At 39.5% G+C, this 17483-nt stretch overlaps 1 protein-coding gene across 19 annotated transcripts in view; it reads right to left on the bottom strand.

The window, feature by feature from the left end:
- Nucleotides 1-17483, bottom strand: part of DAB1 (DAB adaptor protein 1) — a 1275060-nt gene that overhangs the window by 416689 nt on the left and 840888 nt on the right. The gene's annotated exons all lie outside the window — the stretch shown is intronic.

Here is a 17483-nt window from a genome sequence, read left to right as displayed (position 1 = left end):
ACCCTAAAACTACTCATTTGACTCACTACAAGGATATGCCCTTGGTAGCAGAACATAACAAGCTGAATTAAGGCAGCTATAGACTTAGACAGATACAAACTTCACTGCTGTCCAGCAAACAGCTAAGAACACCCCAGAATTGCCATGGACACTGGTTTCACGGAAGCTTGTTCCATATAACAGAAGAGTTTGATAAAGAAAAACAAACAATGAGATTGATGAAACACACAGAAATAAATGAAGGCCAATTTGCACCATTCGGCTATCCTGCAGAAACTTTTTCCTTTACCAGAAATGGTCCAATGTACCCCTTGGTATATTGACTGAACTTGCACGTGAGGGAGATCTATGTAGTCATACCATACTAATTATAAAGAATAGGCCAGAATTCACCAGTGGTGGTTCATAAGCTAAAAAAAAGCCCTTAGGCCAGTTATCTTTAGTCCACAAAATGTTTTTTGTTTTACCTAATTTAGTGCCTAATTTTTAAACAGAGGGATTTCACACAAAAACAAGATGTCTAGCTTTTCTTGAAAAAGCCAAAGACCTACATGAGTCCAGTATTCTGTTACTGCAACCATCAGATGAACCTTAACAGCGGTTTACCTGGTCCCCACCCACACTGTTTCACCCACAAATACCTGGCCCTTGTAAGCATCTGAGCTTGAAGTTCTTATAACAGGAGACACCTGAAGGACCATTAAATTATACCGTACCTGATACACATACATCCTTATTTCATCTAAATAAATATATTTCTTCTTAGATTGCTCTTTGACCCCAGGCAATAGGAAAATCAAGTTAATTGCAGAGAAGGCTACACAAAGTAAGGGCTATGTCATATCCATGTACACAACCACAATCTCATTGCTAACACTTGGTGACAAGGTTCTCCGTGAAGTTGCTGGGCAAACCTTCCCTGCCTCATTTCCCCTGGTTCCTGCCACCCCGCCACTTTATGATCCATTCATACCAAGTTACCTGGGACTCCGCATATGTGACGGCACATGCCTCCAACTTTGTCATGGTGCCCTGATGGAGAACGTTGATTTTGTGTCTTAGTAGACAGAATAGCCCATGAGGGCAGCTATTGTTTCCATCACACCTCACCCGGTAAGCCCAGAGCCCAGCACAGTATTCAGAACATACTTAATGCATGAAAGACTCACCAGAAAATCCCAAGGCACCCTCAAAATAATACTTAGATACTAACCCTCCCTTACTCTTACTCTGGCAAAATTCATCTCTATATCTTATTTTTTACTTCAACAAATATCTCTTTGGTTGTACTTAGCCACCACATTATTATTTGTTTATTTGTGTTTCCCTGTCTCTTCCTGGGTCTTGTGGGAAAAAGTCTGTGGCTTTTATAGGGTGATGTCCACGGATTCCACCATTCTGCCAGGTACCCTGCAGCAGCTCAATAAATACTGAATAAATGGATGAAGTGCTGGAGCACAAAGCCCTTTCACATAAATCATTACTCCTTGTAATGGCGCTGAGGTAGCCATTATCCTCCTCATCACCATCATCTTCATCATTGCATCATCATTGCCACCAGCACCGCAATCTCCATTTGACAGATCTCAGAGACCCAGTGCCCACAGCTTGTATGCAAAGATGCCAGTGTCCAAACACATGCCTTTCTGTCAAATTTAGCTGAAATGCAGCCAACAGGATAGAAAGGATCCGAATCCTGTGGACTGTGATTTTTCTGTGTTTCCACCTACTCCTTCACACCCTCCCAATTTAAAAATAAAATGAAAGAGTTGCTTGTTTAGATCATGTCCAAGACAAAGTCACCATCATATCAACAAATGGTAATGTAACCAGAAGAATGCATGCAGAATTCAATTCTAGCAGTGACATGCATGATATTTTTACCTACAGAGCATATCTCATATCTCCTTCCTCTGGAGTTTTCTGTAAGTTATGGATTAATAAACTTTCCCTAAGAATGCAGCTTTATTAATCTTGCAAAATACTCAGAAAAGAAAATATTTAATTATTCCCATCTAAAGTGAATTATGATAAAGTCCCATGTGTGCTCACAAGACACAAAGTTGCTTTCTGCAGCAAATTGTGTTTGTGGTGGTGACTGTTTTCCCCGCGCCAGTAGGATTTGGAGTAAACAAAATGTCAAACTGTCTCCTAACCCATGAAGACAATAGAGACCACCAAGGTCACAGCAAAACACGACCTAGTTTTTGAAGGGAGAAAGAGAGAGTTAGCACAGGATGGCGTTAGTTCAAGCCCCTCCTCTTAAAGCTGAAAAAGAAAAAATAAAAATGGAAGCAAAGAGAGAGTTCTGTCATCATTCAACTACTGAATTCTCTTTACTATCCTGAGGCATGTCCTTTACAAAGGGAAGAGTGGTGTGACTTTGTGCAATGCATTTCACTGTCTGAAGATAAAGGCTGAAGGAGAGAAGAATGACCCTGTGTGGCATGTCACTGTGCACCAGGTGTAGTTCAATTGTGTTGCATGTGTTACTTCTTTGTGTTTACAAAACAACCCTATAAGAACTTATTTTTCAGCCGAGGCCCAGAGAGTGAAGAGTCTTGCCCATGGTCACAGAGCTAGTTATCAGCCAAGCCTTGATTTGACCATCTGTAAAATGGGGATACAAATGCCCATCCTGTCTATCTGGTAGGACTGTTGTGAAGATAGAAGAGGAAGATAACGGAAGTGTGTGTGTGTGTGTGTGTGTGTGTTTGTACATATATGAAATACTTGACAAATGTAAGATTACCGCTGCTAGAGTGTAGATTTATCTAGATATTCACCCGCTGGCTTCCTTCATTACATCTAAATGTTGAGCATTTAAATGTTTGATGGGACCGAAGAGTCAGACCTTACACAGCAAACATCTTGCACAGCAAACGGGAAATAAATGGTTCTGACTCCACTACTAACTCCTTGGTGACTTTACAATATTGTGTGCCCACGTCTCCTCTCTAAGCAAAGTCTGCTCCTCTGCAGAATGAGTGGGTTGTTCTGTCAGGCTACAGGGACTGAGAGAGGGAACTGAAGAATGCCAGAGCTGTAATGTTTACACAAGCGCTGCTGAGACCTGCAAGCTAGCACATCGTGTTTCCATTCATTCTCCCTATTTCACGTTGAAATATGGGTTCACAATCCCTTATCCAAATTTCCTGGGATCTCATGTGTTCATAACGCAGACTTTATTTTGGATTTTAGAAAGGCAGCATATACTACACCACATTTATCTTTTATTTGTAATAGCCCTACCCAGGTTTGGGGTGACACCCCGTAATGAAACTCATGAATGCTTCTGGAACAAATGGATGACTATTCCTACTCATGGGGATCAATAAAGATTCTCAGTAGACTCATGTCACTTCAAGTCAGGATAGGTTTTACCACTAAATGAGTTACCCAAAATCTTTTGAGTTTCAGAGCCTTTTAGATTCTGGAATTGCAGAAAAGGGACTGCGTGGTCCCACTGCTGCTGCCTTACTCCCTGGGCACCCAACACTCACACAGCTTGCCTTGCCAATACAGAGTCCACCGCCAGCTGAGTCACTCTCAATTTTCTGCAAGGGCCAGGATGGATGGGATAGGGTAAGAGAAATGAGGAGCTAATCCCAAACAGCAAGTGTCTCCCTTCATTGTTTTCCTGTAGCTCACAATATTAACAAACATTTCTGTTGGAGGTTTATTTTCCCGCTCTATGAATAGGTCCTTTGCCTGTTTCTCTCAGATCCACTCCTGGCCCCTTCCCCTGCTCTATGGAGTGTTGCAGAAAGTTGATCTTAACCACATTTCTTAGGCGCCTTTGTCAGCTGATTTCCAGTTAGATTCACTCATTGGGAAAGACTGGCAAAAGACAGGAGGGGAGGAGGGGAAGACAGGGTATTTCTCTCCCTTTTTCTCTTTCTGCTTCAAGGTAGCACCCCTAGAAGTGGTGGAGTCTCCTCCATGGTTTCAGAGCACCCGTGTGTGGTGCCCACTCCCACCATGTAGACTCTTCTATGCTTCCGGCAGCCCAACTCCTGGCCTTTTTCCCCATGTGGCTTGTCCTCCAAGGTTCCACCTGCCTCCTGGGGGCTGCACCTCCTGGGGTCTATCATACCATAGAGGTAGCAGATAGTGTTACTGATCTAGAGGTAGGTTGGCTTCCTCCTACTGCTAATCTCTGTCTTTCGCTTCTTTGTCACACTTTCAGTTCTTCCAACACCTTTGTAACTGCTTTCCCGTATTAAGTTCTTCCTGTTAAGCTGGTGTGGATCTCCTGGCTGTCACAGATACAGGGCATGTCATTAAAAGTATGAGATTGTGTCTGAAGTCATGGTAGTGTGGCTGTTATGTTTTGGGTGTGTTCAGGGTTAGCACAGAGAGACACTTTTACCCCCCACACATACCGACTGACAGAGTTTCAATCTGTAGGTAACTTTAAACCAGCATCAGGGGCTGGGCGTGGTGGCTCATGCTTGTAATCCCAGCACTTTGGGAGGCTGAGGTGGGCAGATCATGAGGTCAGGAATTCTAGACCAGCCTGGCCAACACAGTGAAACCCCATCTCTACTAAAAATACAAAAATTAGCTTGGCGTGGTGGTGGGCGCCTGTAATCCCAGCTACTGGGGAGGCTGAGGGAGGAGAATCACTTGAACCCGGGAGGCAGAGGTTGCAGTGAGCCGAGACTGTGCCACTACACTCTAGCCTGGGTGACAGAGCTAGACTCTGTCTCAAAAAAACAAACAAACAAACAAAAACTAGCATCAGATAATCCACCAGGTAAACAATCACACATGTTGAATACTTGCATTACTATGCTGTGGGACTTGACAAGGAATTAGAAAGTCCCCCTCTCAACTACTCTCAAAAACTTCCTCCCCCACTGAAAAATGTATGCAAGAAAGAGAGGAAGCAAACACATTCTATTAACTGTGTAAAATCGCACTACAAACATTTAGGCCTTTTTGTTGTTGATTTCATGCAATTCCTTTGATTTGATAAAACTAGAGGGTAAAAAGGAAAGAAAGGAAGAATGAAAGGACAGGTCAGAAAAGGATAAGAAAATAAAGAAAAAGCACAGTTTGGGAATAATAAGAAATTAAAAGCATGTCTCAATGTAGAAAACTTTTCTTTTGTTTTCATTGACTCAAAATAGTTCGCTACAGGGGCACCTCCCCCTCTACTGTAAAAAAAGAAAAAAACAAAAACAGTGATGGTAGACTTTAAAAATTAAATGTAGCAAGTGTTTAAACTGACTTTCTTCAAAAAACCAAGTATAAAGGGCATGAAAGATAGTAGCCTTCAGAAACTCTCAATCTTTAGAGGAACCTAGATCAATAGATGTGGAACAGAACAATTGAAGACATAATGAAGTATGGTGTTTAACAGAATCTGGTGCTCAAGAGGCCTAAGAAAGAGACACATACCTTGGAAAGGCAGGCAGAGGCAGGTGTCAAACTTAGATTGAGCCTATGCTGTATGACCTTTATTTTTTAAAGAAAGCAATGCTAGTCCAGTCCCCAAGTCCCCTCCTCCCTGCCCCTCTTACTCCTAGCCATGTTGATTTATGGCTTCTCAAACAAATCAAGACATCCTTCTCCACTGATACATTCTGAACAGTCAAATATATACAGAATGGTATCTAGCCTGACTCACATGAACCCACAGACAGCACACAGAAAATACAGAGTGGTATCAGGTTAACCAAGTGGTTGCCTTTTCTTTTCCTTAATCTTGTTTTATATGAGACATCCTTTTTCATATCAACCTAAACTAGTACTGTATATATTATCTTCATTCCAGAAAACACAACGAAACATGTGAGAGAAGGGGAAAGGAGTTACAGCATTTGCTCAGGGAAGAAGAGGAATTTGAAATTTTATCATCAATACTGATGTCATAAGGGATGACTTTTGGAGGGAAATGAATATCTGCCCTGGATCCTAAAATAATTTGGGGAGAAAGAGTAAGAGTGAACTTACGGAAAGATTAATGGCACAAGGGATACCAAAGAGACAGTGAGAGAATTGGCAGATAGTAATCACCAAATATCTCTCCCCCATTTTTTTACAGATATATGTTACAATTTCCAGACATAATGGTGCTTCCTCACATAGTCAAAAACCCTGCCAGTATGTGACTATATTATTGACATAGCATATTTGAGGATCTTAAGTCCATGTGATGAAATGGAAAGAGCACTGGTTTGGGTGCAGAGACCTGGTTCTCTATTCTAGCTCTGCTTAATGACTTGGACTCATCTTTCCATTTCTCTAGGGCTGTGGCTCCTCATTTGAAAGTGGGAATAACATTCACTGACCTAAGATATGCCTGAAAAGTTAAGCTAGAACTCGGCTACCAGCCAAAATTTGCCCATTGGGCAGCCAAATAACTGTGGTCTACCCAAAATGCCAGAGTAGTGTGTCAGGAGCCAGACTCTGGCCCCCAGGCCCCAGCGCCTGTTATTCACGCTCCACAGGGTGTCAAACCAGAAGGGAACTGTACCCTCCTTTGCAGATCCCTTCTCTCTCCATAGGAAACCCAGAGACGTCTTTCAAAAACCTCAGCCTCTTGAACAAAGTGACTAGCGGCTACCCTAGTTGATCACCCTCTCATTAGCTCCATTCCCTACTCTGCATTCCCATTGGCCCATTGTGACAAAAGATGTCCTTTAAAGCCCTCTGCACTATCAGGCTGCAAAGGAAGGCAGTGACCTGTCAAGGGTGGTGCTAAATTACCCACAGTCCTTTCCTTAAGGCTTTTCTAGGTATCAAATGAGAGCCTGTGAAGCACCTAGTACAGACATACCTACTTTTATTGTACTTCGCCTTATTGCACTTCACAGTTATTGCATGTTTTTACAAATTGAAGGTTTGTAGCAACCCTGCATCAAACAAGTCTATCACCATCATTTTCCAACAGCAGGTGCTCACTTTGTGTCTCTGTCCCATTTTGATAATTCTCACAATGCTTCAAGCATTTTCATTATTATTATATTTATTATGATGATTTGTGATACATGAACTTTGATGAAACTACTGTAATTGCTTTCAGGCACTATGAGCCATGCCCACATAAGACAATGAACTTAATAAATAAATGCTGTATGTTTTCTAACTGCTCCACTGACTGGCAGTTCCCCCATCTACTTTCCCCTTCCTCTGGCCTCCCAATTCACTGAGACACAGCAATATTGAAATAGGCCAATTAATAACCCCACAATGGCTTCTATGTGTTCAAGTGAAAGGAAGAGTCACAAGTCTCTCACTTTAAATCAAAAGCTAGAAATGATTAAGCTTAGTGGGGAAGGCATGTTGAAAGCTGAGACAGGCTAAAAGCTGGGCCTCATGTGCCAGACAGCCAAGTTGTGAATGCAGAGGAAAAGATCTTAACCCACTTTGTGCAGCTTGCTGCCAGTACTTATTTCTCAGGGCAAACAAGAAATAGATTAAAGGACATTAAAAGTGCTGTTCCAGTGAACACATGACTGATAAGGAAGAGAAACATCCTGATAGTGGATATGGAAAGAATTTTAGTGGTGTGGATAGATCAAACCAGACACAGTATTTCCTTAAACCAAATGCTGATTTAGAGCCCTAACTCTATTCAATTCTATGAAGGCTAAGAGAAGTGAGGAAGCTGAAGAGAAAATTTTGAAGCTAGAAGACCTTGGTTCACGAATTAAAAGGAAAGAAGCCACCTCCATCACAAAGTGCAAGGTGAAGCAGTAAGTGCTGATATAGAAGCTACAACAAGTTATCCAGAAGATCTCACTAAGATCATTGATGAAGTTGGTTATACTACATAACAAATTTTCAATGTAGACAAAACAGCCTTATATTGGAAGAAGGTGTTATCTAGGACTTTCACAGCTAGAGAGGAGAGGGCAATGCCTGATTTCAAAGCTTCAAAAGACAGACTGACTCTATTGTTAGGGGTGAATGCAGCTGGCTACTTTACCATTGTGAAAATTCTAAGGCCCTTAAGAATTATACTAAATCTACTCTGCCTGTGCTCTAAAAATGGAACAATGAAGCCCGAATAACAGAACATCTGTTTACAGCATGGTTTACTGAGTATTTTAAGTCCACTGTTGAGACCTACTGCTCAGAAAAAAAGATTCCTTTCAAAATATTACTGCTCCTTGACAACAGACCTGGTCACCCAAGAGTTCTAATGAACATACAAGGAGATTAATGTTGTTTTCACGTCTGCTAACCAAACATCTACTCTGCAGCCCATGGATCAAGGAGTAATTCTGACTTTCAAGTCTTATTATTTAGGACATACATTTCATAAGGCTATAGCTGCCATAAATAGTGATTCTTCTGATAGATCTTGGCAAAATAATTTTAAAATATTCTGTGAAGAATTCATCATTCTTGGCCCAGCATGGTGGCTCATGCCTGTAATCCCAGCACTTTGGGAGGCCAAGGTGGGTGGATCACGAGGTCAGGAGATCGAAACTACCATGGCTAACACAGTGAAACCCCATCTCTACTAAAAATACAAAAAGAAATTAGCCGGGCATGGTGGCGGGCACCTGTACTCCCAACTACTCGAGAGGCTGAGGAAGGAGAATGGCTTGAACTCGGGAGGTGGAGCTTGCAGTGAGCTGAGATCACACCACTGCACTCCAGCCTGGGTGACACAGCAAGACTCTATCTCAAAAAAAAAGAATTCATCATTCTAGATGCCATTAAGAACATTTGTGATTCATGAAAGGAAGTCTAAATATCAACATTAATAGGAGTTTGGAAGAAGTTGATTCATGGCTGACTTGGAGGGATTCAAGACTTCAGTGGAAGAAGGAACTGCAGATGTGATACAAATAACAAGAGACCTAGAATTAGAAGTGGAGCCTGAAGATGAAACTTAATTGCTGTAGTCTCTTGCTACAACTTTAGCAGATTAGGAGTTACTTCTTATGGATGAGCAAAGAAAGTGGTTTCTTGAGATGGAATCTACTCCTAGTGAAGATGTTGTGAAGATTGTTGAAATGACAGCAAAGGATTTACATAAACTTGATAAAGCAGTGTCAGGGTTTGAGAGGACTGACTCCAATTTTGAAAAAAGTTCTACTGTGGGTAAAATACTGTCAAACTGCATTGCATTCTATAGAGAAATCTTTCATGAAAGGAAGAGTCAATCAATGTGACAAACTTCATTATTGTCTTATTTTAAGAAATTGACCCAGCTACTTCAATCTTCAGCAACCACCACCTTGATCAGTCAGTAGCCATCAACATTGAGGTAAAACCCTCCACCAGCAAAAAGATTATGACTTGCTGAAGGCTCAGCTGATCATTAGCATATGTGAGCAATAAAATATTTTCAATTAAGATATGTACATTGATTTTTTTTTACATAATGCTATTGCACCCTTAACAGACTACAGTATAGTGTAAACATAACTTTTATATACACTGGGAAACCAACAAATTTATGGGACTCACTTGATTGCAATATTCTCTTTATTGCAGTGGCCTGGAATGGAACCAGCCGTATCTCCCATGGATGCCTGAATTTATTTAACAGTAAGCATTCAAAAACACCCATGATTTTCCTCCTCTCCTTCAAAAACACCCACGATTTTCCTCCTCTCCTGACTATTTGCCATGTAGAATAAGAAATACAGGTAGCATATGATGAAAAATAATATATAGCTAGCAAATATAATTTTAAAGATAACATTTACGATGGCAATTACAAAAATATAAACCACTTAAAACTCAATCTAAAAAGAGTGCATGCCCTTTGGAGAAAATTATAAACTGTATTGAAAGACATTAAATAAGAACTAAATAAACGGAAAGAGTTACCATATTCATGGGTAGAAAGACTCAGGCTCAATGTCCTAATGATGGCATTATCTTTTAATCAGTCTATAAATTTGATAAAACTCAAATCAAATCTCAACAGTATTCTTGTGAAACCTTGAAAGATGATTATAAAATGTATATGGAAGAAAATGGCCCAAGAAAAGCCAAGACACTCTCGAGACACTTTTGCAGAAGGACACTTTTAGGGATGTGTCCTGGCCAATACCAAGGTTCATTAAAAAGCTATAATAAAGTTTGGTTAGGGCAAAAGAGTGGCTAAAATACATGCTTAGAAATTGACTCTAAGTTCCAGGAAAATCATTTTTCCATATGGAAGAAAATTAGAATAAATGCCTACCTCACACAACACACACAGACACACACACACATACACACATACATGCATACACTCCACATGGATTAGACAACCTAAATTTGAAAAGCAAACAAAACAATAAAGCTTTTAGAAGATAACAAAGGAGAATATCTTCATGACATCAGAGTGGGAAAAAAAGGTTTTCTGAAACAAGACATAAAAAGTGCTAACCATAAAAGATTTATAAATTCAACTACATTAAAATTAAGAAGTTAGATAGCAGAAGGTTGGCAAAAATCCAACTTCTATGTGGTCTATAAATCTATTCAGCTTCCCAAAGGCATAAATAACCTTTTTGCATTTATTGGAACTATATTCTGACAATACATGCCATAGCTCAGATTCAGCATATGGTTGGCCCATCTTTGACTTTGTCCACAATTAGATTACTAGCACTACTGGTTTAACCTGAGTATATTTGAATGGATGTGGCTTATACCTAGAACTTTCGTGAGTAGACATATAATACTGCTTAGAATAACATGGCCTGCAATTCAAAACAAGCACCACCACATGCCGTCATTATAGGCACTGCTACACCATCACCAGGGAATAGGATTGTACAGCCTGTCTTCCTTATCCTCTGTGCAGCGTTTTTCTATGTTTATGATCATTCACACCACAAAGTTCATTCTTGTTCTGCTAACTTCTGGGATTTAACTGCTACTCCAAAAACTACCAGGAGAAATATATATCAGTGAAAGCAAGGATAGAAAACCCTAGTGTAGATCAACTTCTAACCCCACGAGAGAAGGTAATCTACTGTCTCCCACACAGCCATGATTTTGTACCAAAAGCCTCCCCCAGTGAGCCTGTGAGTCTTCCATTTCCTTTCTCCTCTCATTCATTCTATCATGCATTCTTCACCAATATTCTGCCATTCACTCTACATGTTGACATACATACCATAATATATGAATAGAGTCTAAGACAATAAGAAAAGAAAATTTCACCCACATATGACTTATGTTTAAGGTGATGTCAACTTTTTCAAGATGTCCCTTGCATATATCAAAAGAGATGCTTCCGTTGGCATGATAGTATCTAATAACAACAGTCTTACTGATAATAAGTTATTTCTTGGGGACCCCAAGGAATGGAACCTCATAAACTTTCAATGCATTTCATGTCAGGGTACTGGGTAATTACATAGCATTGCAATTTTAAAATTTCCTCTTTGGATGAAAGCAGTTATATTTATAATTTTTCCTATAATGGAAGTAGATAGCTCCAGTGAATCAATTGTTTTAATAGGACAGATTTGGATAAGTGGTTATTGTTAATGATTTTAAGAGATGTCAATAAAACATAGAAATGACTTTCAACAGATAATTATTATAATTCACTCCCAAATCTAGATTACAAAATAAAGAATCACAATAAAAAATGATTTTCAAGTTCACTGATCACAAAGAATTTCAATATCGTCTATGGAAAACAATTAATTTACCCTAATCTTTTTACCCAAATTAACTTAATGAACCACAGGAGACTGAACACATTTAATTCAATTCAATTAAGCAGAAACTTATTGAGCATCTACTATATTCCAGACACCAGAGTTAAAAGGGGAAGCTACATTTCCTTTCCCTAAGTAGTTCATAAATGTCCTTTATTCCAGTATAATTATTAGGCAAAATACTATTTCTTTCTTATTATCTATGTAGTGACTAGCTAGACAGTTTATAAATGTCCTTTGTTTCAGGAAAATTATTGGACAAAATACCATTTCTTTTTATTATATATACAGTAAGGAGCTAGAAAGTGAATGAGAATTCAATGGAATTGTTTAGGTTTGTTCTAGAAAAATATATTCAAAAGAATTATTAAATTTAGGATAGTGACTATGTCTGCAAAGAGAAGGGGACATATGATCAGAGAAAGGTTACTAGGAGGTTTCAACTGTATTTGTCTGGCTTTATTTCATTAGCTGAGTGGTAGGTACAAAACTTTTTATTATATTGTTATTTATACTTTTTGTGTGTCTTAACCCATTTATGCCAGAGGCTGCAAATTGTTTTTGGTGAAAAATGAGACTTTGGCGATGACCTTGAACAGCAGGATGTAAATAATGCCCACAAGCTTAGCATTCCAATAAAAGAACACTAGGCATAAATGGGTTAAATATTCTGTCCTATATTTCAAATCACACACATATTATTTTCATGATAGAATGAAAACTACTCTTAAAAGGCTTAAGTGATTCTCTACAGTTTTCCCAATCTATTTCATAAGACACTGAGAGATGCTACTTGAAATCAAAGTTTCTATGGCAAATGAATTTTTAAAATTCTTCATGAGTTAAATGACTTAAGTGCAGAAAATCTCTAAACCTTTAACATATCAGTAAATACCACATCTTACTAAGAGCAGGATATATAATTCAATACTTTCCAAACATTTTTGAACATGGAACTTATTTTTCCCTCTGAGCCTTCTTCCTTTTGAAATATTCATAATGATCTTAGGGGACATTAGTGTTTCCTGGGACACAGTTTGGAAAATGCTCTATTTAAAAAAAACCCATTTTGATGCACGTTCTACATTACCACTGTACCCAATTATGCCCATCCCTAAGTCAATAACCATCCTTCATGCTCGCATGACTTTGTCCATGAAGTCCTATCAGTCTGAACTGCCTTTAAGCCTTGAGAAACTCCTGGTCAACCTTCAAGACGTAGGTGAAATGAAGCCTTCCCCAACCTTTCCTTTCTCCAGGTACAGTAAATTACCACCTCCAGAAGGTTCCATAGCTGTATAGATATTTTCCATAGTGCATCTCCTGCTGTAACAGTTATTTATGCATGAAACCAGGTCCCTAGATGGCAAACTGTGCAATTGCATCTTGGTACTCTTCACAATACCTAGCACAGAGCCAGAGCCAAGCACAAAGTAGATGCTCAGTAAACATTTGTTGAATGGACACAGAAGTGATGTTTATGTGCATGACCAGAATTTTCTTCCTCAATTTCTCAGATTCTCTCAATGCATATTCACAGCTTTTCAATTATTTTCAGTTGCAACACTAACAAGAATAAAAACAAAGAGACATAAAGACTGAATGTGACAAAGACAGATAGAAACGAGGAAAGACGGAGACAGAGAAAGAGCAAAGAAAGAGATGCCTGAACTGACGGATACCAAATAAACAGATGATGAGTCCATTCAAGAGATGCAGAGACTGACCAACAAAGAAAATCGTAAATCAATATGAAGCTCGGAGCAGATGCATGGGGTTGGTAATTTGCAAGACTCACTATAGGTGGTCAAGATGGCCGATTTGGGTTCGTACTGAACTACTTACAATTATTTGGGAGGACCCATCCCCTTATTTTTATATCATAAATTAAACAGCCCGCCTTCACCACCACAAAATTTTCATCATTTTAGCTGTCATCTTTTCTATTCAGCAGAATTTTATTTCTATTTTCCTTTCTGCTTATGAGACTCCCCCACTGGCATTGCAGATTGGTTATATGTCAGCTTCAAATAAAATAAAATAATAATAATAAAAGCAAGCTTGCAATTTCTTTCCAATAGAATATGCTACATATTTCATAAAATAGATGCCAGAGGAGTTTTATGATTCCTGAACCAAAACCTTCCCACATCTCAAAACTAAATGGAAGAAAAATAAAAAGAATATGTCAAAGATAAAGAAACCTGAACATTTGCTCTCCAATCAGAGGGAAATATCCAGGTGATTAATTTGATTAATGAGTTGTTTTCATTTCTTACATGAATTTATATCCTGATATGCATTTCACAGATTCAGTTCAGTGTGAGTTTTCATGGATATAAATGTACATACCAGAGGAGGGGTTTTCTTTTCCTACTGACATGCTTTTTTCAGTACAGAATGTCTAGCTGGCTCATGCTCTTAGCCTGACAACACCTTCTCTGCCAAGTTTTATTTATATTTTCAAGCCACGTCTCTATCCTGGTATAGGAGACAATCTGGTCTAGTGAAAGGAGCACTGGACAAGGAGTCCAAGAATCCTGAGTTGTGATGGCGCCTCTGGGCTGTAAAGTTACGTATCTCTGCAAGCCTAATATTCTTTCAATCTGTAAATTAGGACAGTTGACAAACACACCTCTAGAATTCAATCAAAGTCATTTTACTTTCCTCAGAACAACTGCAGAAAAGTAAAATGGCATGGAAATTTTAACATGATATGTACTTCCACAACTCCTCTTCACAAAGAGCCAAAATGTGTAAGGAAATATTTCCAATTAAAAAAAAAAAAAAAAAAAAACCTTTGCCTAAAATCCTAAAATGTATCTCTTCCTAAAGATAGACCAGATAATATTGGGATACATAACTCTCAGAATATCAATGATCGAAAACTTTTTCATTATCTAGGGGATGGGTTTTTATCTCATTTGAAAGATAACACCAATAGCTAAGTAACGTTACATGCTAGGTATTATTCTAAGCACTTTGTGTTAGTTCCTGTAATCTTCATAATTTTATGAGGTAAGTACTGTTATTTCATTATAAAGAAAACTATAAAGCACAGAGAAGTCAGATTAGCTGGCCAAGGCCACACAGCTTACAGAGCTGGTAGAGCTGAGATCTGAAGCCAGGCAGTCCAGAAACCAAGTCCAGACTCCTTACCAACTGCTATACCACCTTTTAGTTTGAGAATCTCTGCTTACCACAGCTAGTAACTGAGAAAAGCAGTAATGCTGTTTCTGCATTACTAATTGCCTAAACAATTATTTACTAATTGATTACTAATTGCTACCTAATTAATAAACATTTTCACAGAGTAAATAGATGTGAACCAATACTAACCAATGCCTGATAGAAACTGCCACAGAGTCACAAGTGTTCAAAGTGCCTATCATTGCCCCATTCCCTGTTGATGATAAGGTAACACCCATTTTGTTTTGCTAGCATCCAAAAATGGGGAAATACGTAGCTTGCTCCTATAGAAGTCTTACTATTTCATTATTCTCCATTAAATTTTACACCCTGGGAGCTAGCTGGGATCACTTCCTCACTCAGAGGCAGCATAACAGTGGTTACGACAGACCCTGGAACAAGAATGGCTGGGTTTAAATCCTAGTTCCATCCCTTACTTGCTATGTAATCTCAGGCCAGCTACCAAATCTTCCTGTGCCCCAGTTTCCTTATCTAGCTAATACAAATGAGAATACAAGTATCCATATCCTAGGGTTATCTGAAGATTAAATAAGTTAATATGTGTAAAGTGCTTAGAAGCATTCCTGACTCTTAGTAGTACCCCATAAAGGTTAATTATTCTTTTTTATTAACATGAAATGTGACTTGCCAAACATCACAAAGTCAGAAGTAGCTGGATTCAATCCTGGTCTTCCAATTCCAAATGCCATCCACTTTCTTGAACAGAATTCCATGCTGTCTATTACTAAGAGATCATTCTCTTGAAATCCTGCTATGTGCCAGGGCACCCAATCATATGATTTTCCCCATAAAATTGCTCCGAGACCCACAAGGTAGGTAATATTGTCCGTTTTGCAGATGAGGAAAGCAAGGTTCTGGGAGGTTAAGCGATTCATCCTCAACTGCTTAACTCAACCACGAGTATTCTTTGTCTCAGTAAGTCCTAAATAACATTTAAAGTTCCTGACAATACCCTTCAATTTATGCTATTTTTAAAGTGCCATCTAAAAGACATAAACTGTGATTTTCTTGCTTTGTTTGCTTTATTAGTTTGAGAGAAGGATTAAATCCCAGCAAAAACAAAATGTTTGACTTGAGTGAATTATCAAAATGAAATGCTGCCTCCATTAGATTCTTCATCTGCCTGCAGGGTGGCTCCAAGCATCCTAAATCTACCAAATGCAATTTTTTAGATGGGTACTATCAGGTACCAAGCCAAACACTCACCCATTTAAGAAAAATTACTTTGGAGGGCAAAGGGGAATGAAGAAGAATATTCCTCTCTGGGTTGGGAGGAGAAAATGAACAATAAGTGATACGATCTCTTCCCTGCAGCCTCACACAATAGTGTGTCTTGCAAATGAAACATACTGTGAAACAGCTTGTGAGATGAGCTTCATCAACAATAAGTAATTTTTATTCAGATTTTATCGTTGAATACAATGAACATGATTAAATGTTTCAGATATGCCTATTCAGACCTTAAGCAAACCATTAAAAAATGAAAACTATTAAAAATCATCTTCTAAATCTGCTTTAGGAAGAGATTTAATTGCCAACTCGATGTGTAGAACTGAATTCCTACTTGATAGCAGCACCGTTCCCAAGAAGATGGTCACAACATATTTGCACTTCCCACCTCGGCCTCTTTTCTCATCCCTGCGGATCCTCCCAGCGTTGCCAAATAGTTACAAAGTCAGTCCTTTCAAACCACTGCATTTTGAACTTCCTAAACCTTCAAGAGAGCCTCTGTGTATGGAAAAGAACAATAGCGCTTCAAAAGACATTTCTGCGAGTTCTTCAATATTCCATTTGAATGCTGGGGTTTCAATCAAGGACATCAGCAGACAATTTCTGATTGCTTAGAAGTTGACTTTTATACAGCTTTGATTAGGTCGCCCTTCTCAATAGGAAATCAAGAAAATCTTTGATCACTTTCAGTTCCCAGAATTGTCACCAAGCCTTGTCAGGATAGGGAGTGAAAGAGATGGGGGGTGGCGGGGGGGGCCTACTCCTTTTGACATCTCCGAACCCCCATCTATCTTCGTGCCTGCGCAGTTCCGGTGCCATCCAGAATCACTCATCACGGAGATCACAAAAACAATGGGTGCTAATTCAAGGGGTGGGGATGGTTTGTAATTTTATGGATTTCCCAAAGACCTATAATTGGCACATAAATGTACCAACGTGAACTGGATAATTAGGCGGTTCTGAACGTAAGCCACCTTTAATTTAATTTATATGATTACTTGAAAACGTTAAGTGTTGTAAAGTGTAGTGGAACCCCCACACAGCCTTTATTCAAAACTATCAACACTGTTAAAGTGTATTTAACTGGCCAGCAGGAGGGGAGCAGGAAGGAGGAAGAATCGACGGCGCGGATTCTCGTCCCGGTCCCCGCCGGCTGGCTAGGAGCTGCACTGGAGCATTCAGCTCGCAGGAGGGCTCGCCCCCGGGCTCGCCCCCGTCCAGCTCCCAGGCGGAGAAAGGCGCTCTCGCTACCGCAAGCCCTACACTCGCCCCTCTTTCTAATGGAGCTAAACACAGGCGTGTGCCGACAGCCAAACGCACACGCAGACACCGACCCACGCGGGCGCGCACCCCAGACTCGGCGACACACACACACCGGAGCGCACAGATGCCCGCGCCGCGGCGCTC

The sequence above is a fragment of the Pongo abelii genome, chromosome 1 (genome assembly GCF_028885655.2).
Source record: "Pongo abelii isolate AG06213 chromosome 1, NHGRI_mPonAbe1-v2.0_pri, whole genome shotgun sequence".
NCBI classification, from domain to species: Eukaryota; Metazoa; Chordata; class Mammalia; order Primates; family Hominidae; genus Pongo; species Pongo abelii.
This window is presented reverse-complemented; position numbering and strand designations above follow the sequence as displayed.